General features: G+C 47.3%; 1 long non-coding RNA gene across 1 annotated transcript in view; it reads left to right on the forward strand.

Moving 5' to 3' along the window:
- LOC133253252 (uncharacterized) overlaps positions 1 to 15633 on the forward strand; it is a 60795-nt gene extending 45162 nt beyond the window's left edge. The window contains exon 5 of the long non-coding RNA XR_009738252.1: positions 14530 to 15633. This is a non-coding gene — a long non-coding RNA (uncharacterized LOC133253252). The remainder of the gene's footprint in view (positions 1 to 14529) is intronic.
- The last annotated feature ends 12205 nt before the right edge of the window (positions 15634 to 27838 follow it).

Genomic DNA, 27838 nt, shown 5'->3' on the forward strand with positions numbered 1-27838 from the left:
AATTGAGTAACTCAGGACCCACTCTTTTCCCAAGAGAAAGCAGATTATTTATGAGAAATAAGCTTGAAATCTCTGCAGCTGGAGCTGCCTCCATAGGCTTTTGTCCTGACCAGGTGGTGGGGTGGAAAAAAGGGGGGTGGGCAGTGGGGAGCTGATCCTCTGTTGGTGGGTAAACAGCGACATCCAGTGGCCAATTAAATTTCAATCACATTCCTGCAATTAATTCAACTTCATAGAAAAAAAAAAAAAAACAAACAGAAAAAGCCGGCTTAAAACTCAGTATTAAAAAAACTAATATCAGGGCATCTGGTCCCATCAGTTCAAGGCAAATAGAAGGAGAAAATGTGGAAGCAGTGATAGACTTCCGCTTCTTGGGCTCTAAAATCACTGCAGCCAAGAAATTAGATGATTGCTTCTTGGAAGGAAAGGTATGACAGACCCAGACAGCGTATTAAGAGCAGAGACGTCATATCACAGATAAATCTGCATAGTCTAGACTGTGGTCTTTCCAGTAGTCATGTATGGTTGTGAGAGTTGTACCATAAAGAAGACAAAGCGCCAAAGAATTGTTACTTTCAAAGTATGGTGCTGGAGAAGACTCCTGAGAGTCCCTTGGAAATCAAACCAGTGAATCCTCAAGTAAATCAACCCTGAATACTCACTGGAAGGACTGAGGCTGAAGCTGAAGCTCCAACACTTTGGCCACCTGATGTGACCAGGTAACTCATTGGGAAAAAACCCCTGATGCTGGGAAAGATTAAGGCAGAAGGAGAAGAGGGCAACAGAGGATAAGATGGTTGGATGGCATCACGGATTCAATGGACATGAACTTGGGCAAACTCCAAGAGATGGTGAAGGACAGGGAGGCCTGGCGTGCTGCAGTCCATGGGGTTGCAAGGTGTCAGACAGGACTTGGTGACTGAACAACAATTTTGTTGTCTGACAGATGTTTATAGAATAACTAGAAGACGCAAGATGCTGTGAGACATTGCATAACATTCCTCATGCTTACAGAAATTTTCTCCACCAAAACCAACCCCTTGTAGGGTAGTTAGGGAGTTTGGGATAGACATGGACACACTGCTATATTTAAAAGGGATAAGCAGCAAGGTATAGCACAGGGAAATCTGCTCAATGTTATGGGGCAGCCTGGATGGGAGCAAGGTTTGGGGGAGAATGGATACATGTGTGTGTACAGCTGAGTCCCTTCACTATTCACCTGAAACTATCACAGGATTGTTAATTGGCTATACTGCAATAAAAAAAAAAAAAAAAAAACCCAACCCCTTGTCAACTACAAATTGGCATTTGTCATGGGCGGTTGCCATCTATCTCTTGAAAATTAAATCATGAACTGCTGCAGCTGCTGATCTTCAATGCCCCCTGAAGGAGTTCAGGGTGGAGAACAGAAATAAGGCACTCTGTGCTTTGGGAAAAACTGGCAGGACAGTTCTTCAGATAGTTAGATATTCTCAGGAGCTGATTTCATAAGCCCACTTCTTGTATCTCCTCATATCTAGAAAAGCTCTAAAATACATGATGAAAATTGTTTCTCATGACTAGCAGAAGCTTCAGGAGACCAGCAGAAACTTTCTACAGAAAATACGCGCTTGATTGCATGGACTCCCCCTTCACCAAACTCACATATATACTGACCTTTTGGAGCTATGTGAGGTGCTGTCTAGTCAAGGCTATGGTTTTTCCCGTGGTCATGTATGGATGTGAGAGTTGGACTGTGAAGAAAGCTGAGCACTGAAGAATTGATGCTTTTGAACTGTGGTGTTGGAGAAGACTCTTGAGAGTCCCTTGGACTGCAAGGAGATCCAACCAGTCCATCCTAAAGGAGATCAGTCCTGGGTGTTCATTGGAAGGACTGATGTTGAAGCTGAAACTCCAATACTTTGGCCACCTGATGCACAGAGCTGACTCATTTGAAAAGATCCTGATGCTGGGAAAGATTGAAGGCAGGAGGAGAAGGGGACGACAGAGGATGAGATGGCTGGATGGCATCACTGACTTGATGGACGTGAGTCTGAGTGAACTCCGGGAGTTGGTGATGGACAGGGAGGCCTGGCGTGCTGCGATTCATGGGGTCGCAGGGAGTCGGACATGACTGAGCGACTGAACTGAACTGAACTGAGGTGCTGTCTCCCAGGCTGCAGTCCTCATTTTGCCCCCAATAAAACTTAACTCGCAACTCTCAAGTTGTACATTTTTTTTTAAGTAGACAACCTAAAGCAGAAACAGGAAATCTGGAGTCCTGAATCTTCTTCAAATACCCAAGGTCACCTATCCAGAGAGGTTAGTGAACCCCACGTTAACGCTTTGTCTGGGTTCACCACCCACCCCGTACTCGTCAACTCAAATAATAGCTGTGTGCTGTTATTAATCTCAGGACACGGAAAAGTGGGCTTAGTTCTCCTGATTTCCCCAACCAGTCTTTCCGTAACGCGGTCAAGCTGCATTAGCTTCCACTTCCCGGATGAGTAAACCATCACTTTCACAACTGCGTTAGAGCTGATTCGGGAAGTAAAATAACCCCCAGAATCGCGGTTCCACCGTGGGCGCACACTTGGCAGCCTCAGGCAAGATGTTGACCTCGGTGAGGCTGAGGCTCTTCATTATTAAACGGGGTCATTCCCTTAGCTTCACGCGCTGTGAGGACTGGATGAAGTCGTCTGTCTTCTCCTGGAGTCATGGCGCACCCCGGGGGACTTGAGCACGGCCGCCTGGGTTTGAGCGTCCCGTGAGGTCGTCACTCAAGGCATGATGCTGCTCGCCCGCTCCGTGCCCAATCTCCTGGCTCGGAGTCAGCCTCCCTGTAAGACATCCCCCAGCTCGACCAGCTTGCCTCTCCAGAGCGTCCTCACGTCCGCTGCGCCTCCAGCAGAGCCAAGCGGCCGTAAAGGGCACACGTCACTTCCTGTATCTACCATTACATCCGGAAGCCTGTGTTTCAAACATATGGATATGAATCACACCCATGACCAAGCCATCGAGTCACAAGATGCTGTGGTTCCTAGACTTTCTTTATGAACGTGGTGTTTGCATGGAACTTCATTATGTCCATTTTAGATCAGGCGTGCCTGGTTCAAGACTGTTGTGCCGAAGAACCCACAATTATTCCAAAATTAATTCCCTAATGACTTCACCCAAAACAGGAACCAACTCAAAACAAAATAAACGCTGCTCTTTTCTCTGATTTAAGGAACTGGACTGGAGTCTGTATGCAGAGTGAGTGTATGGCATTTGCAACATGGGAGTCCTCTGTCCTCATCACAGCCTGCCCTCATTTCACTGTGATGTGTCCTCACTCTAAATAAAAACATCATGAAAACCCTACCTTAAAAAAAGATGATTAGAGGTGAGATCTCCATAATTGTTGAATTTCAACCAACATTTTTCAATTAAACTTGGATTAGGACTGCAGGAGATGCAGTTAATATTTTTAGATACAGCAATTCTTTATCTAAGATGAGAAGCATTAAAGATTCATGTTATATATTATACTTATTCCAATGAAAAAATCAGCCTGAGACCTTTAGATATTCAACAATAAGTTTCAAAGGAAAGTGTTTTCTATTAGCCTGTTAGCCAGAAATTAGCTAAATTAGAATACACTTTTCTCTAAGAATTTTAGGGAATCTGGGTATTTCTATCTTGTGTCTGTTTTGTGAGCCCTCCAAAAAAGGTAGCTAAAAGTGAATATTATTGAAACTATGACATTCATCTTCTGAGACAAAAAGTCCTGTCAAGGGCATCAAGGGAATTTTTTAGTATATCCAGGGCAAACACTTAAGTGGACTTAGTATACCAAAAACGCAGCAGCAGTCGCACCTGATGTTGGTGTGACATCTGCGATCCAAGAAGTTCTCCCCATCCCCACCCCCTGCTCATCTTCAGTTTCCCCTGAAACCTACCAGGGAGACAGGGAGGTATTATTAGCTCTGTTTTGCAGATGAGAAAATGTAGGCTGGGGGCGGGGGCAGTCATAAGATGCGCTGTCTTCTGGGATCTGACCAGGATAGTCACTAAGTACTTAAAGCTTTTCCCACACAGAAAACGGAGAAGCGCCCTGAGATGCCTAGGCTGAGTGCTAAGGGTGTCAGACTGGCCAGTTCCGCCCTGAGGGTGGATGGCACTGCTTCCTGTCATGCCAGCTTGGTGAGCATCCTTGGGGCTCGTAGGGGTGAGGCTTGAGCGGGGAAAGCAGGAATCTGACTCACGTGCTGTAGTCCTGAGCCTGGAGGACAAGAAAGACAGGGAGAAGCAGAGAAGGCGCTGAGAACAGTTCACAGTGGAAGTGTAAACGCAGGCAGGCCCCACAGGCGGTCGTCTGAGTGACAGTGGATGTGTGAGCAGGCGGGGAGGAGCCGCTGTTCCGAGCAAGGGTACTGTATCGTGCTGCTGGTTCTGCAGCCCCATGGACTGTGGTCTGCCAGGCTTCTCTGTTCATGGGATTTCCCAGGCAAGAATACTGGAGTGGGCTGCCATTTCCTCCTCCCGGAGATCTTCCCAACCCAGGGATTGAACCCATGCCTCTTGTGTCTCCTGCATTGGCGGGCAAATTCTTAGCAAAGATATTCTGAGCAAAGATGATACGTTTTAGAGGAAGGCCATCAGGGGAGGGAGCCTTCTGTCCAGTATGACTGGAAGAAGTTTCAAGAAATAAGAGGGGCAGCATGCCCCCAGACTCAGACACACCTCCCAGATTAAGGGGAGTGAGTGTTCACGAGGCAGAAAAGCTGAGCCGCTCCTTCATTTGGTTCTTGAGGCCACAACCATTCCTCTGGTCCATGGAAGCCTCACACGCTCTCATTTTCTCATTTTAGGTTTTGCATTAATTTCAAGATATTAAAACATCAGAGAGTTGAAAAATTCTTGGAGGTCTCCTTTCAAATTCCATGCCAAGGCTTCTAGCTAGCTTTTCTATATTTAATCAAAAGAACCCAGTGTCTGCTTTCAAAGAAGTTGACACCCAGCGCCCTACCCACCAGTGGTAAACTGCAGCCCTTCAAAGCGCTGGGCGGGCTGACCTCTGCCAATCAGACAGCACTGAGAAATCTGGGAGCTTCTCGGGGCGAGGACTGAAAGCGGAGGGAATGCTCCATGTCATCTGTAGCTGAATCCAGCCATATCATGAGCGCTGGGGTCATTATCTGTGACATGTGAAAAGCAAGACAGAAATTTGTTCTCACTCCCTCCTTACTGTTTTTTTAATCTAATTGACAAAAAGCCCACAGAAGTGCAATAAGAATTCCTCTCTAGTCAATAGGTGGAAATCTATTATTGTGGGAGAACTAGCAAAAGGTGTACAAGGAAATGAACTGGAATGGGCCGGAGTAACCTCAGTTTGAGAAGATGGGAATATGCTGCAGGCAAAGAAAAGTCACAGAGAAAACGGGAGGGGACGCAACACGTGGCTGAGGGCATCCTCAGCCCGCTTCAGGAAGGAAACACGCGAGTGCCGCGCTCCAGGCGTTTAATTACGAACAGGCCCCCTAATCCTCCAAAGTTACCACTGTTTCCTGAGCAGCGTGGGCTTCTGAACTGAAACGCGCCAATGAGTCATTTCCATCTCACCCAGACCAGCCCAGCTTGGGACAGCACACCACCCTCCCCATGAAGGGTGAGCCGCCAATGCCAGGGTCACAGCGTTAGTGATGCGCACAGATCCTCAACAGGGCATTTCAAAATGGTGAATGTTAAAGTGTTTGAAATTATCATCAACGATCGTCCCGAGAATTAGGAAGTGGGTAAAAGAATTCTTCTGTGTTCTCATAATAAAGCCAGGGAGTTAAGAAAGATTTCTTCAGTTCAGTTCAGTTCAGTTGAGTTCATTTGCTCAGTCGTGTCCAACTCTTTGTGACCCCATGAATCGCAGCACGCCAGGCCTCCCTGTCCATCACCAACTCCCGGAGTTCACTCAGACTCACGTCCATCGAGTCAGTGATGCCATCCAGCCATCTCATCCTCTGTCATCCCCTTCTCCTCCTGCCCCCAATCCCTCCCAGCATCAGAGTCTTTTCCAATGAGTCATCTCTTCGCATGAGGTGGCCAAAGTATTGGAGTTTCAGCTTTAGCATCATTCTTTCCAAAGAAATCCCAGAGCTGATCTCCTTTAGAATGGACTGGTTGGATCTCCTTGCAGTCCAAGGGACTCCCAAGAGTCTTCTCCAACACCACAGTTCAAAAGCATCAATTCGTTGGCGCTCAGCTTTCTTCACAGTCCAACTCTCACATCCATACATGACCACAGGAAAAACCATACTAGACCTTGACTAGACGAACCTTTGTTGGCAAAGTAATGTCTCTGCTTTTGAATATGCTATCTAGGTTGGTCATAACTTTCCTTTCAAGGAGTAAGCGTCTTTTAATTTCATGGCTGCAGTCACCATCTGCAGTGATTTTGGAGCCCAAAAAATAAAGTCTGACACTGTTTCCACTGTTTCCTATCTATTTGCCATGAAGTGATGGGACCGGATGCCATGATCTTCATTTTCTGAATGTTGAGCTTTAAGCCAACTTTTTCACTCTCCACTTTCACTTTCATCAAGAGGCTTTTTAGTTCCTCTTCACTTTCTTCCATAAGGGTGGTATCATCTGCATATCTGATATTTCTCTTGGCAATCTTGATTCCAGCTTGTGTTTCTTCCAGTCTGGCATTTCTCATGATGTACTCTGCATATAAGTTAAATAAGCAGGGTGACAATATACAGCCTTGATGTACTCCTTTTCCTATTTGGAACCAGTCTGTTGTTCCATGTCCAGTTCTAACTGTTGCTTCCTGACCTGCATAGATAGAGTGCCTGATGAACTATGGAATGAGGTTCGTGACATTGTACAGAAGACAGGGATGAAATGCAAAAAAGCAAAATGGCTGTCTGGGGAGGCCTTACAAATAGCTGTGGAAAGAAGAGAAGTGAAAAGCAAAGGAGAAAAGGAAAGATATAAGCATCTGAATGCAGAATTACAAAGAATAGCAAGAAGAGATAAGAAAGCCTTCCTCAGTGATCAATGCACAGAAATAGAGGAAAACAACAGAATGGGAAAGACTAGAGATCTCTTCAAGAAAATTAAAGATACCAAGTGAACATTTCATGCAAAGATGGGCTCGATAAAGGACAGAAATGGTATGGACCTAACAGAAGCAGAAGATATTAAGAAGAGGTGGCAAGAATACACAGAAGAACTGTACAAAAAAGATCTTCATGATCCAGATAATTACGATGGTGTGATCACTCATCTAGAGCCAGACATCCTGGAATGTGAAGTCAAGTGGGCCTTAGAAAGCATCACTACGAACAAAGCTAGTGGAGGTGATGGAATTCCAGTTGAGCTATTTCAAATCCTGGAAGATGATGCTGTGAAAGTGCTGCACTCAATATGCCAGCAAATTTGGAAAACTCAGCAGTGGCCACAGGACTGGAAAAGGTCAGTTTTCATTCCAATCCCAAAGAAAGGCAATGCCAAAGAATGCTCAAACTACCGCATAATTGCACTCATCTCACATGCTAGTAAAGTAATGCTCAACATTCTGCAAGCCAGGCTTCAGCAATATGTGAACCGTGAACTTCCTGATGTTCAAGCTGGTTTTAGAAAAGGCAGAGGAACCAGAGATCAAATTGCCAACATCTGCTGGATCATGGAAAAAAGATTTCTTGCCTGACTCTAAAACAGAATTAGGACATGAAAGAGGGAGGACTTGTGATGTCTTTTCTGAATATTCAGTAATAACATGGCTGTGTAGTTTCATGGAGAAAGCAAAAGTCTTCTGCAAATTTAGCTGACATTTTAAATATACATATATGGGCAAATATATATATGGAATAGGAAATGGCAACCCATTCCAATATTTTTGTTTGGAAAATTCCATGGACAGAGGAGTCTGACAGGCTACAGTCCGTGGGGTCTCAAAGAGTGGAACCTGACTTAGCACGCACACATGCTTACGTATCTATATAAGTAGTGGGTTTTGGATGATGGCATTCTGACTCTTAGCACGCACACATGCTTACGTATCTATATGAGTAGTGGGTTTTGGGTGATGCCATTCTGACTGGTGTGAGGTGGTACCTCATGTAGTCTTGATTTGCATTTCTCTAATAATTAGTGAAGTTGAGCGTCTTTTCCTGTGCCTCTCGGCCATATGTATGTCTTCTTTGTAGAATGTCTATGTAAGTCTTCTGCCCATTTTTTGATTGGGCTGTTTAGTTTTCTGATATTGAGCTGTAGGTCTAGGGTAGAACCGAGGAATGTGTCTTTTCCACCCACGTTCCAAATGACTCTGAAAAGTATAGACCCCACACCACACTTTCCTAATCACTATTGTGCTGACATGTGGATTTCTTAGGTGTTGGTGGAAACTGTACCAAGTATATATTTGGAAATGTTCGCCTTGGAATTATGCAAAAATGTTGGAAGAAAGGTGAATTTTGTTTCCCCCTTGAAAAAAATGCAATCTAACATCAACTCTTTCTTGAGCCCTCACTGTGTGCCGGGACATGTGAGGGGCATTTTTAAACGACCTGATTTAATTCTCGCGGCGGCGGCCCTGTGGAGCAGACATTATTACCACCACTTCACAGATGAGGAAACACTCAGGACAGGCATGCTCAAGGCTGCACACGGTGGTACTGGGAGGGCTCCTTTATTATTCCTCTCTTCAAAAGCCAAAGATCAAATATGCTTCTTTTATTTTCCACTAGGTTGCTAAGCTTCATTCTTGTCACAGGATACATTTCCTCTGTGATCGTCCTCTGTCTCCACGATGAAAAATGGGCAGAGGTATATTTACTTCGACCAGCAGAAGGAAAGAGAAAATGCAAAATGCATAGAAAACAGAGGCTTCACAATTTTAAGGGAACGAAGCTAAGCACAGTGGCTCACCAACTAAATAAAGACGTCTATGGCCAGGTCCGGAGGAAACAGGATACAATGGTTAGGCCATCCACGCCCAGACAGATGGGAACGTGATAAAGGCAGATGGAGACAGTTTCCACCAGAGGCCCACCTGGGAGCAGGCGGGGCCTCCTGGCTCCTTGACCCCGCAGGGAACACAAAACACATCAGAGCAGGCGGCGCCCCCAGGGGAGATTCTTTACAGAACTGAACAGACCTGGGAACAGAGTGAAGACGGGAAGCATGCGCTCCCCTAAAATGACGGCAACTGGAAGAGCTCCGTGTGGAGCACCCTAGAGAGACCCAGGACCAAAGAAGGGGCACGGCCAGAGGAACACCAGCGCGCCCCACAGGCAGGGCACCTGCGTGTCAAGGGAACTGCTCAGCAAACGTCCATCATCCTCGACTCAAGACTGGGAGAGCACACTTGCCTGGGTCTTAGAGCTCCAGCTTCAACTCATCCTCCTCCAAATGACGTCACTTCCGTGTTCCTCTGCGCACGCCGCACTAAATCATATCCTATTGTCTCTTTGCAGACTGCCTTAATACCTAGAGTTCTTTTCTTTTTTTAACTTATTTATTTTTTAATAGAAGGATAATTGTTTTACAGAATTGTGCTGTTTTCTGTCAAACCTCAACATGAATCAGCCATAGGTATACACACATCCCCTCCCTTTTGAAGCTCTCTCCCATCTCCCACCCCATCCCACCCTCTAGGTTGATACAGAGCCCCTGTTTGAGTTTCCTGAGACACACAGTAATTCCCGTTGGCTATCTATTTTGTATATGGTAATGTAAGTTTCCACGTTACTCTTTGCATACATCTCACCCTCTTCTCCCCTCTCCCCAAGTCCATAAGTCTATTCTCTATGTCTGTTTCTCCATTGCTGCCCTGTAAATAAATTCTTCAGTACCATTTTTCTATATTCCATATTTGTGCCTTAGAACACAATATCTATCTTTCTCTTTCTGACTCACTTCACTCTGTATAATAGGTTCTAGTTTCATCCACCTCATCAGAACTGACTCAAATCCATTCCTTTTTATGGCTGACTAATATTCCATTGTGTATATGTACCACAGCATCTTTATCCATTCCTCTGTCGATGAACTACCTTGAGTTCTTAATAATTCTCCTCCCAGGAACTGTAAGATGTGAGCAAGAGACAGGTAGAAAGGGCATCACCACCCAGGAGAACTCAGCTACAAGCTTCTTAGTTTATGAAACAATTCAGAAACTTACGGTGCTGGGACTTCCACTGCTCTTTGGTAAAATTCATACTGATAGGAAGAATTAGAGAGATTTAGAGAAAGGGGGAAGCAGAGGATGAGATGTTTGGATGACATCACCAGCTCAACAGACATGAGTCTGAGCAAGCTCCAGGGGTTGGTGAAGGACAGGGAAGCCTGGCGTGCTGCCGTCCATGGGGTCACAGAGTCAGATACAACTTAGCGACTGAACAACAACAAGAGACTTCAACTCATTTTAAATGTCAAAATGCAAGGATATGATGACATATCCCCCTGCATCACCACCTCTCATAGGAATCCTAACAATTTCTATTTTTCACATTGACATTTTTATTTCACATTCTTTTCATATGTGACTGAAGCCTTATCGTGAACTGGCAAATTCCTAAATAGCATACATGTTTAAAGAATCTTTGGTACTGAACATGACCCCATATCATTTCATCCTGGTATGGAGCTCTCCAAAGTAACCTAATTTTAGTTTCAACCACAGAAAATTTTTGAAATAGACACTTTTCATAGAACTGTGTAAGACGCTATACAAAGAAAGAGTGAGCGAAGCTCAGCCTCATGGAATTTGTCCTCAATGTGGTCTTTGTTGCTACTAATAACTGTGAACTAATTGAACAAGTGAAAAGAAGCCATTATAAAGGAAAAACTCAACTTCCCCCTCCTACACAGGGAAAAAACCTGTCTTCCCTAATACCGCACTCACCCGGAGCACCACACCTCTGGGCACCGGGTGGTCAGTTCTCTGGCGCAGCAAGCGGGCATCCAGCCATTTAATTCAGTTCTAATGTGGTCATCCTGAAGACCTCATCAGAGCCCAGATCCCGGGGTGAGGGGTTCAGCCCTACAGGACTGCTCCTCACCACCTGGGACGTGGGTCATCACCTGGTTGGCTTCTGGTTGGCCAGCTACGAGTTTGGAGGTTCCGCCGGCCGCCTCCAAATCAGAACGCCAAGTGCGAGTGCACGATGTTACCCGCACTGCTGACCAACCGGCTACGGGTCAGAGGCTCCCACGACCCCTCCATGGGTTCCGTCAACCTGCGAGAGCAGCTCACAGATCACAGGGAAATGCTTCTCGTGTTTAGTCGTGTGTCAAAGGACACGGATGAACACCCAGATGGAGGAGACGCTTGGGGAGGTGCGGTGGAGTGGTCGAGCTCCCCTGCACTGTCGGGCAGGCTTTTCTCCCAGTGCCTCCAAGGTCCCCCAGCTCAGAAGCGCTCCTGTGCCGGACCCTGTCCCTGGAGAGTGGCTGGAGGCTCCACCACGCAGGCATGACCCACCATAAACTCCATTCTCAGCTTCTTTTCTCAAGAGGAGGTGGAGGGTGGAAATGAAGATGCCAAGCTTCTCAGTGTGGGTGGTTCTTTCCTGTGACCAGCCCCATCCAGGAGCCACCCAGGGGCAGCTCTTTGGGACAAAAGACTCTCTTGTCACCCAGGAAATCACCAGTTTCAGGAGGCTTGTGCAGGAGTTGGGGCAGAGACCAGTACGTGTTCTTCATTATCTCACTGATGTATGTAAAGAGAGAGAGTGCAGCACTAACTGCCAAGTGAACGGCACTGCCACTCAGCACCTTAGGGATCCAAGGTCTTAGGACTTAGGGAAAGAAAGCCCAAGTGTGTGAGCTGGGTGGGAAGACCCGTGTCGCTGGGATGCCATCCACCCCTGCTTCCAGCTCCTCCCCCTCCAATTCTCCCTCCCACTGCCGTATAAACTGGTGTCTAACTGGGCATTTTTCTGCCTCAAACACTCTCAGCACTTTCTGTCATGTACAGAGACAAGCCACTTGGCCTGACCTAGAGGCCCTGAGGACGGGACCCTGCCCCAGCTTTTCCCAGGAAACCTTCGTCCCTCCACTCCCACTTTGAGTGACTCCCTTTGTCTTCCACATGAACTTCTATTCATCCCTTAGAACCCTCTCTACAAAATTCCTTACCTCTGAAAACAGACTAGCACACTTCTCCCTGGGTCAGCACCGGGCCTCAAGCATATTTCATATTTAAACTGCAGAGGCTGTGTTTGCCTCCCATTCAACCCTATGGAGGCATGTGTGTGTGTATGCTTGTCCATATGTCTTCCATACACCCCCCCATGGCTGGGTAGATCATAGATGTTCCAGGTGTCCAAAATAAATATTAGTTGAAAAAGAAATCTGGGCAAGCCCTTGGAGGATGTAGAAAAGCTTTGAGACCAGCCTGGATGCTAGAAACATGAATTTTTTTCCAGGCCTCAGGTGGGTGTGACTGTGAGATGGTTCAAGGAACAGGAGAAAAAGGAGAAGAGCTTGAAAAATCATGTTGACTCAAATTTTGGAAAGTCTTGCAGGCCAAGTGAAGGGAAGTGAATTTCATCTGCATTGAAACTTTTAGGTAAAGGTGTGGTGTGATGAGCATAATATTGGGAAGATGAAATTAGCCGTGAGGTACCATGGATAACACACTACTGCAATCAAATTGTCATCGTCATGCGGGAAGGCTAGATTCTGCCGTGAGAGGTGGCAGAAATCACGATAGAGTCTCTGAGGGCTTCCCTTTGGATGATACTTCAATGCTTCCCACACAGCGAGGGCACCGTGAGGTGAACTGTGGCGAGAGGTCGGAGTGTGTCTTGAGCAAGAGAAGAAAATGCATTTACAATAAAACGCGTCCTTTTAGCAACCATGGGTTGCTATTCCCATGGTTGTTTCCACATCGAACCATTGAATTTAACTTTTCCAGGGCTTCAAATTTAACTTATATGCAGAGTACTTCATGAGAAACGCTGGGCTGGAGGAAGCACAAGCTGGAATCAAGATTGCTGGGAGAAATATCAATCACCTCAGATATGCAGATGACACCACCCTTATGGCACCAAGTGAAGAGAAACTAAAAAGCCTCTTGATGAAAGTGAAAGAGGAGAGTGAAAAAGTTGGCTTGAAGCTCAACATTCAGAAAATTAAGATCATGGCAACCAGTCCCATCACTTCATGGCAAATAGATGGGGAAACAATGGAAACACTGACAGACTTTATTTTTCTGGGCTCCAAAATCACTGCATATGGTGACAGCAGCCATGAAATTAAAAGACACTTGCTCCTTGGAAGAGAACCTAGACAGCATATTAAAAAGCAGAGACATTACTTTGCCCACAAAATCCCATCTAGTCAAAGCTATGGTTTTTCCAATGGTCACATATGGATGTAAGAGCTGGACCATAAAGAAGCCAAACACAGAAGAACTGATGCTTTTGAACTATGCTGCTGGAGAAGACTCTTGGGAGTCCCTTGGACTGCAAGGAGATCAAACCAGTCAATCCAAAAGGGAATCAAGCCTGAATAATCATTGGAAGGACTGATACTGAAGCTGAAGCTCCAGTACTTTGGCCACCTGATGCAAAGATCCAACTCATTAGAAAAGGCCCTGATGCTGGGAAAGATTGAAGGCAGGAGAAGGGGACCCCAGAGGACAAGATGGTTGGCATCACCGACTCAATGGACATAAGTCTGAGCAAGCACCAGGAGATGGTGAAGGTCAGGGAAGCCTGGCATGCTGCAGTCCATGGGGTCACAAAGAGTTGGACATGACTGAGCGACTGAACAACAACAAGGGCTTCAAAACCTCCCAAGGGGCTTCCCAGGTGGCACCAGTGGTAAAAGGACCTGCCTGCCAATGCAGGAGACACAAGAGATGTGGGTTTGATCCCTGGGTTAGGAAGATCCCCCGGAGAAAGAAATGACATCCCACTCCAGTGTTCTTGCCTGGGAAATCCCACTGACAGAGGAACCTGGCAGGCTGCAGTCTATGGGGTCGCAGAGGGTCGGACACGACTGAGCAACCAGGCACACAGAAAACCTCCCCTCTTCCTGACCAGCCCCCTGGATGCTCTGTTGCAGTGCATCCATCTCCATATGGGACAGGGATGGGATTCGGATACATGCTTTTTGTTCATAGAAGCACTGAGGGAGTCAGCATTCGCATGAAGGAAGATGGTGTATCTATTCTGAGAAGCAGGTCATAAACCAGCCCGTAACATCGCAGTGCCGGCCCTCAGCTCTGACAAGTGCGAGTGGGGCGATTGTTTCAGAGCAGAGGACTCAGGAAGTGCCCATGGCTGCTCCAGAATGCTAGAACACAAACATCAAATTTATGTAGTGCATTTAAGGGGTTTCATAACAGAGATTATTCATGTGTCAGAGTGCATATTTACAAAATGGTTAAAATGCACATTAGCTACCTGAGAGCCTGGCTGCAATCGCGATCTTGAAATTACTGCCGTCTGTCATGTATACATGGAGGATCGGATCTTTTTTAAAAGTGTATTATGCATCCAGCGGAGCAAAACCGTATTCTCTGAGCCTTCTGGTCAGTTTTATTCGTCCTTGTAGATCAGCACTTAACCATCACTCCATTTCAAGACATGTGACAACAGCAGCGTGAATGGGATCAACAGCCTGGACTAGCCTGGGCCAGCAGCGATGGTTCAGCTCTGCTTCCGTTTCTGCATGGTTACCGTGACACCCTCACAACCGGCCAACTGAACCTTCCTCTTCAGACCCCCCTCCAGAGGACACCTTGCTTCCTGGAGGAGCTGGAGCTCTGCGGTACTCCCCCGTCTCGGCCTGGGAGCACAGAGGCTCAGGGAGGAAGTGGAAGAGCCAGTAAAGACCGATGGGTGGTCCTCCCCTCGGAAGGTGATCTCTCAAGAGTCCCTACCTGAGGGTTGTGGTGTGCGTGTAAGAGTGCATAGCATGTGACTAGGGGTGTGTGTGCGTGTGTGAGCAGGTAGGGTACATATGTGTTAATGTCTCGTGGTGTGTGCATACGTGTGTGTGAGGAAGAATGTGTAGCCATGTGAGTATGTAGGGGTATGTGTGGGTTTGGGGTACATGTGTTAGTGTGTAGTGGTATATGTGTGCATGTGAGAGTGCATAGCCATGTGAGTGTGTGCGGGTGGGAGGTGTCTGTGTATGTACATGTGTGTATGTAGGTGTGTGAGCATGTAGGGGGTATATGTGTTATTGCATAGTGGTGTCTGTGTGTGAGTGATAGTGCATAGCCATGTGAGTGTGTGGGGGTGGGAGGTGTGTGTATAGGAGTGTGTATCTATATGGGTGTGTAGGTGTGTGAATGTGTACAGTGCATATGTGTTAGTGTGTAGTGGTCTGTGTGTACATGTGTGTAAGGAAGAGTGTGTGTCCATGTGAGTGTGTAGGGGTGGGTAGGTGTGTGTGTAGGTGTGTGAGCATGTAGGGTGCACATGTGTTAGTGTGTCTCAGTGTGTGTGAGTGTGTGTAGGTGTGTGAGCATGTAGGGTGCGCATGTGTTAGTGTGTCTCGGTGTGTGTGAGTGTGTGTGTGTGTGTGAGCATGTAGGGTGCACATGTGTTAGTGTGTCTCGGTGTGTGTGTGTGTGTGTGAGCATGTAGGGTGCACATGTGTTAGTGTGTCTCGGTGTGTGTGTGTGAGCATCTAGGGTGCACATGTGTTAGTGTGTTTGGTGTGTGTGTGTGTGGGTGTGTGTGTGTGTGTGGGTGCATGAGCATGTAGGGTGCACATGTGTTACTATGTCTTGGTGTGTGTGTGTGTGTGTGAGCATGTAGGGTGCACATGTGTTAGTGTGTCTTGGGGTGTGTGTGTGTGTGTGAGCATGTAGGGTGCACATGTGTTAGTGTGTCTCGGTGTGTGTGTGTGAGCATCTAGGGTGCACATGTGTTAGTGTGTTTGGTGTGTGTGTGTGTGGGTGTGTGTGTGTGTGTGGGTGCATGAGCATGTAGGGTGCACATGTGTTACTATGTCTTGGTGTGTGTGTGTGTGTGTGAGCATGTAGGGTGCACATGTGTTAGTGTGTCTTGGGGTGTGTGTGTGTGTGTAAGCATGTAGGGTACACATGTGTTAGTGTGTCTCAGGGTGTGTGTGTGTGTGTGTGTGAGCATGTAGGGTGCACAAGTGTTAGTGTGTCTCGGTGTGTGTTTGTGTGTGGGGGGTGCATGAGCATGTAGGGTGCACATGTGTTAGTGTGTCTCAGTGTGTGTGTGTGGGTGTGGGTGGGTGCGTGAGCATGTAGGGTGCACATGTGTTACTGTGTCTTAGTGTGTGTGTGTGTGGGTGCGTGAGCATATAGGGTGCACATGTGTTAGTGTGTCTCGGGGGGTGTGTGTGTGTGTGTGTGAGCATGTAGGGTGCACGTGTGTTAGTGTGTCTCGGTGTGTGTGTGGGGGGGTGCATGAGCATGTAGGGTGCACATGTGTTAGTGTGTCTCGGTGTGTGTGAGTGCGTGCAGGTGCGATGTGTGTGGCCCTGGGGAAGGAAAGGAACGGCCCCCACCAGCACGCGTGTGATGGTGAGCAGCTCTTCTGGGTCGCTTGGTTCAGGGGCCTGGAGCTGCTTAAGGCGAAGGAGAGGTGCCCCAGTTAGGTGTTTCTGCTGAAGTGAATCTTCTAAAGGGAAAAGCCACGTACACCTGGCTATATTCCTACTTATGTGGCACAACATAAAGAAGAACCGTGTTTTCTTTTCCATGGTTTTGGGGGTTTTTCTATTTAGTTCTTTGGCCCATTTTTTGATTGGGTCGTTTGTTTTTCTGGAATTGAGCTGCAGGAGTTGCTTATATATTTTTGAGAGTATTTTTTTTTAAAAATGTAACTCTTTGGTACCTTGCAAATTCTTTTTTAATGCTTTTTATTTATTTTGGGTGTACTGGGTCGCTGAAGCTTTGTACAAGCTTACTCTAGTTGCCATTACCTGGGCTGCTCTCCAGCTGCGGTAGCTGGCTTCTCCTGTTGCAGAGCGCGGGCTCTAGGGGTTTCAGCAGTTCTGTGGCTCCCGGGCTCCAGAGCACATACTCAGTAGTTGTGGGGCGTGGACTTAATCTCTCTGAGGCATGTGGGATCTTCGCCGACTAGGGATCGGACCCCTGTCTCCTGCATTGACACATGTGTGTGTTTTACCAATGAGCCACCAGGGAAGCCCTGTGGTTTTGGTTTTTGAAATCAAATTGATCTGGATCTGATCAAATACAGTCACAAGCTGTGAGCTGAGCTTCACAGCTTCAGAAAGACAACTCCTCTGTCCTCCACCATCTCCCAGAGTTTGCTCAAACTCATGTTCATCTAGACAGTGATGCCATCCAACCTGCTCCTCCTCTGTCACCCCCTTCTCCTCCTGTCCTCAATCTTTCCCTGCCAATTTACCTCAATACCTGGACCTAACAGTCCATGTTCCTAGGCAGTATTGATCTTTACAGCATGGGACTGTACTTTCACCACCAGACACATCCAAAGCTGAGCCTCTTTTCTGCTTTGGCCCAGCCTTCATGGATCACAGCCTTGTCGTGGCAAAGGGGCTTGAGTAACTCAATGAAGCCACAAGCCATGCCAGGCAGGGCCACCCAAGACAGACGGGTCAGAGTGGAGAGTTCTGACAAAACATGGTGTCCTGGAGGAGGGATTGCAAACCACTCCAGTGGTCTTGCCTCAAGAACCCCATGAGCAGCGTGAAAAGGGAAGAGGCTGGTTGTTATCAAGCCTGTAAGTAAACCAGCTCTATCACTTAATAAACAAGTCTCATGGCTGGACTCGCCAGGAGCCCCTTAGAGTCTAAGGACTGGATGTTACGTGTGACATGCCAGCACGGTGCTGGGCTCAGAGTAGGGCTGCAGTAAAGATGAGTTATTATTTACACTGGCTAGTTTTCACTAAATAATCTATTCCAATGATCACTTTACCATTAATTGTCTATTAAGCTAAACAGCCTTGAAAAGAAAATATGGAAAAATTCCACTCTCTTTGCCACCAAAAAGTACAAATTAAAAACAACCATAGTGAAGTGAAAGTCACTCAGTTATGTCTGACTCTTTGTGACCCCATGGACTAAACAGTCATGGAATTCTCCAGGCCAGAATACAGGATGGGTAGCCTTTCCCCTCTCCAGGGCGTCTTCCCAACCCAGGGATCGAGCCCTGGTCTCCCCCATTGCAGGCAGATTCTTTACCAGCTGAGCCACCAGGGAAGCCCAACCATAAGAGGACAAATAATTTTCCCATACCAAAAATTATTATATTTTAATATATCTGTCTCCAGTTTAGAGAAGGCAGTGGCACCCCACTCCAGTACCCTTGCCTGGAAAATCCCATGGATGGAGGAGCCTGCTAGGCTGCAGTCCATGGGGTCGCTAAGAGTTGAACTCGACTGAGCGACTTCACTTTCACTTACACCTTCATGCGTTGGAGAAGGAAATAGCAACCCACTCCAGTGTTCCTGCCTGGAGAATCCCAGGGAAGGGGGAGCCTGGTGGGCTGCCGTCTATGGGGTTGCACAGAGTCGGACACGACTGAAGCGACTTAGCAGCAGCAGCAGCAGTCTCCAGTTTAAAGGAATCAGATGAGGAATTCATGGATGATGCTTGTAACCATATGCAAGAATGAAAATGAGAGGGGGGATGATCCTCTCCAGTAGTCTCCAAAACAGGAAAAGCTGCCAAGAAAATGAGATGGGGAAATAAGGAGATGCCGAAAACATGATATTGTGAAAACAGTCAATTTATGGGTTCCCTGGCTTTTCATGTGAGTTTGGAGAAATTACTAGTCTGTCAGTGACAATGCACAGCAGCGGGGTGGGGCGGGGCTGACCTGAAAGCTGGCTGGTGTGCTGCTTGACAACTGAGTATTTCAGGGGGCCCTGCAGCCCCCGAGGAGAAGCGCCCTGGCTGTGACTCAGCCTGTGGTTGGCCCCCCCCACCCCCCTGCTGCCTGCACGTAGGCTCACGTCTCCCACCCGGGGCAGGTGTGGGGAGCACCACGTGCAACCTGGTTGTCTTCCCCTAGAACGACACACTTCTCCTCTTGAAACTTAAAGGCCAGCAGCTTCATGGCTTCAGTCCTGACCATGGGATGGGTTATTAGAAACAATTTTCTAATTTTCAAAATACATTGGGAACTCTGCAAATCAGCCAGCCCACACTCTTCAAAACGTCCATCAGGAAAGACAAGCTATCAAGCTTAAAAGAGACTAAAGAGACATGATTGCACCTCATCCTTAATTTTTTAAAGACAGCCTTAAAGGACATCATTGGATTAACTGGAGAAATGCATTAAATAGTTGTATTATAACAATACTAAATTTTCCGAGTGTGCTAGAATAGTGGCCTCTATGCTCAGCCTCCCAAAGGTGTTCAGATCTAATCCTCCTCTCCCTGGGCAGCAGACTGGAGACACCTGCCCAAAGAACCTGACCAGCCAAGGCGACTTCGTAACACCATGGTGGGGTTCCCTCCAAACTGGCTGTGAAGACCACCCTGCAGCGAAGCCACCCGGAAGCTCAGGGCCTCTTATCATCATCCTAGTGACACTCTGACATTTGAGAAATATTTTAACATGAAACATATACTTTAATATGGAAACATCCCCTATGGTTTTATTAACAATATCAGAGAAGATGAAAAAAGAGTGCATCCATACAGCGGGCCATTCAAGAATTTTTTTCGAGGAATATGTGGCAAATGAAAGATTTGGAAAACAAAAGTAGCTCTTGAAATTAATAATATAAAAGCAGAAAACGTTTAAGTTCAATAAAAGAGTTAAAAGACAAAATAGAAAAAACTGTGTGACCAGGCCATGCCTGCGGCCCCATTTTCCTGTTTCCATGGTGACCAGCCACCTGTTTATCCTCTATTTCAACATGATCAGTCTAAACACCCTGGCCAGGGGCTCAGGGTCCCCACCTCTGGAACTGAGGGTCTGGAACCTCGGCACCAGCTTCAGTCAGTGCAAAAAGCTTGAGTTCCCCCTAAGGATCAAGCTTAAGATGACATAATTTTTTTTATCTTTGTATTTTGTATCGGGGTATAGCCGATAAACAATGTTGTGACAGTTTCAGGTGAGAGTGAAGGGACCCAGACGTTCAAACACACGCATACACTCTCCCCGACACTCCCCTCCCATCTCGAGGTGAAAGAATCTCGAAGTGTAAAAACCAGACCTGAAGGTGCAGGAGAACAGGGTGGGTGCCGAGGACCCGCCACAAAGCTGGGGGCGCACGGGACTCTTGAGAGTCCCTTGGACTACAAGGAGATCCAACCAGTCCATTCTGAAGGAGATCAGCCCTGGGATTTCTTTGGAAGGAATGATGCTAAAGCTGAAACTCCAGTACTTTAGCCACCTCGTGCGAAGAGTTGACTCATTGGAAAAGACCCTGATGCTGGGAGGATTGGGGGCAAGAGGAGAAGGGGACGACAGAGGATGAGACGGCTGGATGGCATCACTGACTCGATGGACGTGAGTCTGGGTGAACTCCAGGAGTTGGTGATGGACAGGGAGGCCTGGCGTGCTGCCATTCATGGGGTCGCAAAGAGTCACACACAACTGAGCGACTGAACTGAACTGAACTGAGTCAAATATTTCCATTTCTCTAAAATTTCACTAATTGCCTTGGTAATTGCATTTGCAAGACTATAAGATGCTAGTGCAGACCAACATTTTTAATTCCATAAACGAAATAAGAAGGGAAGTTTGAGAGACGGAAAGGAAAGAGTGCAGCGCTTTATGCCCTGTCTACATCCGGGCACCCCGCCTGCACTGACCACTCACTGATTTATTTTTCACACCATTAATAAATAGGAAATTAAACTATATAACAAGTTTTCAAACTAATTTTTCAAGCTGGCATTTTAATGCTTGGATATTCAGAAGTGGCCCACTTCATTTTCTTCCACCCTTCCAGTAACTGGAATGATCGGATTACGAGAAGATTTCCAGGGCTAAATTACCTTACCCTTGATCTGCATCATGCTTTACAAGAAGTTCCTGCTCTTTGCTCTCAACTGACACCCTGATGACACTGTGTGATTTGGTCCCAAAAGAAGCTAGAATGTTGGCAGTGAAGGTGCCACATTTTAATCTGATGGAAGCAGAGATATAAGGAAAATCAACGTAAAATCTGTCCGTGACATGTAACTTTTGGAGCCGCTGAGTTGGGAAAAGCAGAGAGAATGGAAATTAGCGTCATGCTCTGTTTGTATGGGATTAAATTCCAGAGTCCGGATCCATCTTTTTTAGAAGTAATAACCCAGCCCTTTGCTTTCCTGGCATGCCTTGCTGTGCAGAATCGCTGCGACATCTTTTTCCAACATCTTTACATTTGAGTGCACATAAACCCAGACTTGATGGAGGTCAGACCCTCATTAATTCACTTCACCAGGCCAGAAAACTGCTCTCTAAGAAAGGGTGAAGAAAAAAAAATCTCCCCCTAATGCACAAACAAGGAATTACCAACATAATATATATCAGGAAAATCAGGCAAAAGAAAAAATAATTCAACAGCAGACCAACAATTTTCATTCAGGTTCTACCACAATCCCAATGTAATTAGTAAAAAAATAAATTAAATATGTTTTACGATCAAATGTTTCCTTCAGCTACAATTTAGAATGCTCATAAAATCATGAGCTGGAATCCACTGTCCCGATGAATCTTTAAACTTGGAACAGACCTCATATCATGAGAGTAAATTATGACACTGGATTTCAAAATGCTCATGTAATGTGATGGACTCTCTACAAAGACCCCGAAGAAATAAATATTGCAAGCCTTCGAGCCAAGGTCGCCGTATTGATTGAACAGGAAAGGGCGTTCTAGAAGGGCAAAGCCTTTTCAAAAATTAACACTACACAGATGCACCTGAATGCTTTTAAGAAATGTCTTTGGCAAATGGAACATCAATCTAGAGACTGGAAAAAAAAATCAGCTCATGCTGAGAAAAAGAGAATGATACTTAGAAAGCACAGTATCCCTTCCAATGCAGTGATCCTGCCTGAAAGGAAAGGGGGAAAGAAAAGAAAAAAGGAAGGAGCCAAGCTTTATCTAGGGATTAGAAGTGAAGTGAAGTCGCTCAGTCGTGTCCGACTCTTTGCGACCCCATGGACTGTAGCCTACCAGGCTCCTCTGTCCATGGAATTTTCCAGGCAAGAATACTGGAGTGGGTTGCCATTTCATTCTCCAGGGGATATTCCCAACCCAGGGATTGAACCCAGGTCTCCTGCATTGCAGGCAGACGCTTTACCCTCTGAGCCGCGTGGGAAGTCACCAGGGATTAGAAAGTCACCATGCTTTAGTGGGCATTGAGCTCCCAGGGGTCTTAACACCAGAATGACCGCAGAACGCCAAAGGGCACACGGTCTACAGAGGAGGTCGTGACCTATGGAAGAATGGCCTCCGCTTATAAATAGCTGTGTATTGAGTGAAATGAATGGAAACCCATTTATATCTTGGAAAATATAATTGGGCCGATGGACTGTGAGGAGAGAGGCCCCGGAAGAGAAGCGGAGGAGGTCACTGCCACCAGCATGCTGGGTCAGCGAGCAGGGCAGACGTTCCCGCAGGGCCGAGGGGTGGGGGGCAGGCAGGGAGGGCTCTGGGCTCCCTGTGCAGAGGACTGACTCCGTTGGGCACATTAAACCATCTTCCTGGGGCTGCTTTCCCAAAGCCGGAGCGGGGGGTCTGTGACCAGGGCTTGCCTTTTGCTTCGTGATTTCAGTTTTTACATTAAATAGCAAATCTCCACTGTGAGAGGAGGTTCTGGGCTCCTGTTTTCATCTCACGGTTCATTCCCCCAATCATCTGGCTTACTGACGTCTCCTGGGATTTCCTGCCTGTGGTTTGCAATGTGATGATGAGGCAGGAGTCTGTTTTCAGGCGTTCCTTCTCCGGGCGCATTATGCTCAGATAAAACTGGTAAGAAAAGTCACAGAGGTGTCTCATGGAATATCACACGCAAATCTGCTGGCTTCTCTTCTGCACGGCCGTTTAATCGGCATGCTGGGGTCACATGCTGCCCGTCGCCCCGACTCTTTATGATTCTATATTTTTTTATTATACTCCATTTAGAGTTATTATAAAATTTTGGCCGTATTCCCCATTCTATACGATGACTCAGAGAAGTCAACGGTGGAAGAGACCTAGGTGTGTGTGATACTGTAATGAGCTACTCAGATCAAACTGCAATTTCACTTCAACCAACATTCACTTGGCACCCAACATTCAGCAAGAACATTGCCATGAGCTGCAAGCGTCACTGGGAAAGTACATTCTTTTTGCCGGTAAGGAATTTACCATCTCCTGGGCCCACAACCCTACTCTCACACAGGTTTTGGGAATTCCAGAATATCAAAACCCCAATGGAAAGATGCGATAAACTTCAGACAGCCTGATACACGAAATAATTCAAGTCAACCGGTCCCTGGAGGAATGCCCACCTCCCCAGTCGATCACAAGTCTTTCTGCTCATGTTCTGTTTTCATTCATCTTGAATTTGAAGGCAGAATGTTGACAGCTGACTCAGGAAGCAGGCTAATGAGCCTGCTAATGCTCTCATGCTTACCTCAAAATTCCTTAAACTTCTGTAATGGGTGTGCGGCAACGAAGTCTGATACGGGGTCCAGAGACACCCAGGAGGGTCAGCTGAGAACAGACCACCTGTGAAGAGGGGAGCAGGCAGACCGTGAGGACAGGGGCTCTTCCGCTGGCCAGCCTCCTGCCAACCCCCGAGTCCTCCCCAGACCTCTCCCATCGGACCAGGCTAAGTCCCAGGGCCGGGAAGGTCCTTCCAGTAACACTCCTGCTGGGAAATGTTAAGGTTTATAAGCACCGATGTTGATTCAATTCTGTCCACTTAGCATGAGTTAAGAGCCAGGGTGATCCTGGGAAAATTAGTTAGGGGAGAAGAGAAGAAAGTGGGGGTGGGGGGAGGAGGAGGAGGAGACGCCTCCAGGACCTGCGGCCTCGGACCCAAACCAGTGAGGCCCCTGGAGCGGCCGGCAGTGGAGACTCCCCGTGAGCCGCAGGTCCCGTCCTAGGGTGAGAGGTGGAGCTCACCCTGACGGTAGGTTTATTTAGCCTGATACAGAAACACGGTCATGTGAACATGAAGTCAGTGCAGAAATTACTGACCGGCAGCTGCTTTACACCCCGTTCTCCCAACAAGTCTTGGACCCCGATGGGTTTCTTGCTCATGGCCCCTCGGTCGGGAGAAGTCTCGTCCATGTGCTTGGAGACCACGCAGGTCCAGCCCAGGCGACAGAGTCATGGCCCTCTCGGGACGCGAAGCCCCGGAGACTCGTGACGCGTTAGATGAAACCCAGGCGCTGCTTCTGAGCTGAGCCACCTCCTTTTTCTTGAACAAAATCCTTTTTCCTGAACCTGTAATATTGGCTCTCTTTGAACTGGATCACAGATCTTCCTAGAAACGTGAGAGGCTGCCTCTTTCCCTAGTCACAGGATGACTCAGTCAGGCCTGTGTCTGAGCAGCCGAGGTGACTGCTCGTCCCTGGGAGTCTGAGCAGATCCTCTCGAGACTGGCCTCTGACGTGCCTCTGAGGTCCCTCTCAGCTCTCTTCTGCTTCTTCACAGCATCTCTCAGTAAAGGGGTTCGGTTTATGTATCTTTCCTCTTCACTGATTTAATTAGTGCCTGCTGTCTCTCCCAGGGCCAGTGATGGACAAGTCTGTGGGTTCAGTGGCTTTTGTCTCCCAGGCCTGCCTTGCCGCAGGACCAGATCCCCAGGCCTTCTCACCCTTGGGAATTTCGTTTACCTGCCTTTTTTCCTAAGAAAGCCAGTAAGTCCCCCATGACTTTGTCTCTTCCTGATGCCAACAGTGTGAAGCTCTTGGGTTAAAAAGCCTCGCTGAAATAATGGCACTATATCCTAAATTCCAACAGTACTGGCTCTGATCAAAGAACTTAGAGCTCAAGTAAGATTAGCCAAACTTCCATCTTCTTGGCGGGGAGCTCCGTGCAGGCAAAGGCAGATAAGTTCTGATGGCAGAAGGCCTAACCTCAACGCTGAAGGGCCTTCGGACACTTCCCTTTGAAAGGAGACGACAAATACACACGACAGAGGAGCTGGGGACTCTGCTGATCGCCCGCCTCCCTGCTGGCTCTAAGTCTCACCCACCCTCGACAAATACTCTCAAACTGAATCCAACAATACATTAAAAAGATCACACACCACAATCAAGTGGGGTTTGTCTCAGGGATGCAAGGATTTTTCAATATCCGCACATCAGTCAATGTGATACAATACACCACATTAGTAAATTAAAGAATAAAAACCATATCATCATCTCAATAGATGCAGAAAAAGCTTCTGACAACATTCAATACCCATTTACTATTTAAAAAAAAAAAAAAAACTCTCCAGAAAGAGCGCAGAGAGGGAGCATACCTCAACATGACAAAGCTCATATATACGACAAGCCCACAGCTAACAGCGCACCTGAAGCAGAAAGCATTATTGCTAAGATCAGGAACAAGTCAACGGTGCCTGTTCTCACCACTTTTATTCAAAATAGTTTTGGAAGTCCTAGCCACAGCAATCGGAGAAGAAAAGACATAAAAGAAATCCAACTTGGAAAAGAAGTAAAACTGTCCCTGTTTGCAGATGACATGATACCATACAGAGAAAGTCCTAAAGACGCCACCAGAAAATCACTAGATCTCAGCAATGAATCCAGCAAAGTTGCGAAATACAACATGAACACACAGAAATCTCGGCACTTTCTCTTTTAATTGCGTGACTCTAACCTAGAAGGAGGAGGTCTCCGCCAGTAATACTGCAGATGTAGTCGTCCTGAGCTGTATTTAAGGACAGTCTTATATTTCAGAAATACAATATTGAGAAGAACTCAGATAATAGCTTCTGGCATTTCCGGTTCTTCATGTAATAAGCTAACCATTCTGCTCCTCTCCCAGGTCACAAGTGAGCAGCACTCGCCGTGAACACAGCAAACCTCACTCCCTGGTGGTGGGACCGAGTCAGACGGTGTAAAACTGTGTCTGAATCCCTCACTACAGTCAGCGTCTCCCAGCAGGAACACAGCTCTGAACGTTATCCACAGGAGGAACGAAAGGGCCTTGACCTTGTGTAATGACTAAACTATTATTACTTGGGCTCGTTTGACTGTCTGCCTTTGCTCCTGCATGTTCTCAGTTCTCTGATTAAACTTACTCTTCGGCTGGAGTTTTTCCACAGACGACAGGCAGGCTGGGGACACGGGGTGGGAGCAAGGGCCATGGGGTCCTGCTCCACCTCACATCAAACCAGGACGGCAAGCAAAGTACTGGGAACACTAATCAGGGTTTCATTTCAGAACAATTCATCAACTAGGGAATCAGTCCGTGTGTGTGTGTGTGTGTGTGCGCGCGCGCGCACGTGCACGCGTGCTCAGTCACTCAGTGTGTCTTACTCTTTGTGACCCCATGGACTGTAGCCCGCCAGGCTCCTCTGTCCATGGGATTCTTCAGGCAAGAATGCTGGAATGGGGGTGCCATTTCCTTCTCCAGGGGTCTTCCCGACCCAGGGATCAAGCCCACTTCTCTTTAGTTTCTGATATTGGCAAGCGGATTCTTTTACCACTAGTGCCTCCTGGGAAGCCCCACCAGCCTTTACCTCCATCAAAAACTTCTTCTCTGATTCTCCAGGTCTCTTCCATCAGATCAGGATCCCACTAACAGAAGGTCGGGAAAGTTGCCCCCAGGTTGGGAGTTTCTCAGGATTCTCCCAGAAAGTCACCTCCTCTTTGTAACCCCGTGTCCTCTCGGTGCCTTGAGAAGTAGCCCGGGAAGGGATGTTTTCCATCCCTGACACGCACCACGGTAGTGAAGTCACCAGGAGGAGGGGACTGCGGCCCAGATTTCGGTGGACACGAGGCCCCTGCAGGCTCCTCCTCCACAGCATCTTCGAGAAGGTGTGAGCGCAGGACAGACTCAGCCATCGTGTAGACGGCCAGAGCCAGCGCGCTTGGAGCTCTGCCCTGAGCCTGCACATTTCCCACCACCCTTAGGCTGTCAGGCCCAAAAACGTGCTCAGCTGACCTTGAATAACAAGGACTGAATGGCATGGATCCACTCACACGTGGACATTATAGCGCGTCCATACGGGTCTGCACCACCAGGGAAGCCGCTGTTAGAACCCACGGATGCAGAAGCTCAGATACTTAGGACCAGCCAGTGACCATGTCATACTTGGTTTTCCCCACAATTCCTTCATTGTTCAGTGGCTAGTTATCAGTCATATTTGTTGTGTGTCCCATCCAACAGAATAATTAGTCTTTGAAGACAAAAAAAAAATACGCTTTCTTATTTGGGTCTGATTCCCCCAAACCTGGCCCAAGCCCAGCACTTGGGAATATTTAATGAACCCAGGTGTGTGATGAATGGGGGAATGACTGAGCCTTGCACTTAGGAATCCACAGGACATTAAAGCCTTTTTAAAAAAGCCCGGGTCTGATGAGCTGTTTCAAGCAGACTCAAGTATATGGTGAGACGGAGTCCACCCGACTGCAGTTCCCACCCTAAGCTGTGCCATCCCCAGACTCACCTTCCAGAGATCTCATCCCCAGATCACCTTCCAGAGACCTCATCCCCAGATCACCTTCCAGGGACCTCATCCCCAGATCACCTTCCAGAGACCTCATCCCCAGATCACCTTCCAGGGACCTCATCCCCAGATCACCTTCCAGGGACCTCATCCCCAGATCACCTTCCAGGGACCTCATCCCCAGACTTACCTTCCAGGGACCTCATCCCCAGATCACCTTCCAGGGACCTCATCCCCAAATCACCTTCCAGAGATCTTATCCCCAGATTACCTTCCAGAGATCTCATCTCCAGGGCTCAGGGTACCCACTCCTCTGTCACCAGCATGGG

This window comes from Bos javanicus, chromosome 8, assembly GCF_032452875.1.
Source record: "Bos javanicus breed banteng chromosome 8, ARS-OSU_banteng_1.0, whole genome shotgun sequence".
Lineage (NCBI taxonomy): Eukaryota > Metazoa > Chordata > Mammalia > Artiodactyla > Bovidae > Bos > Bos javanicus.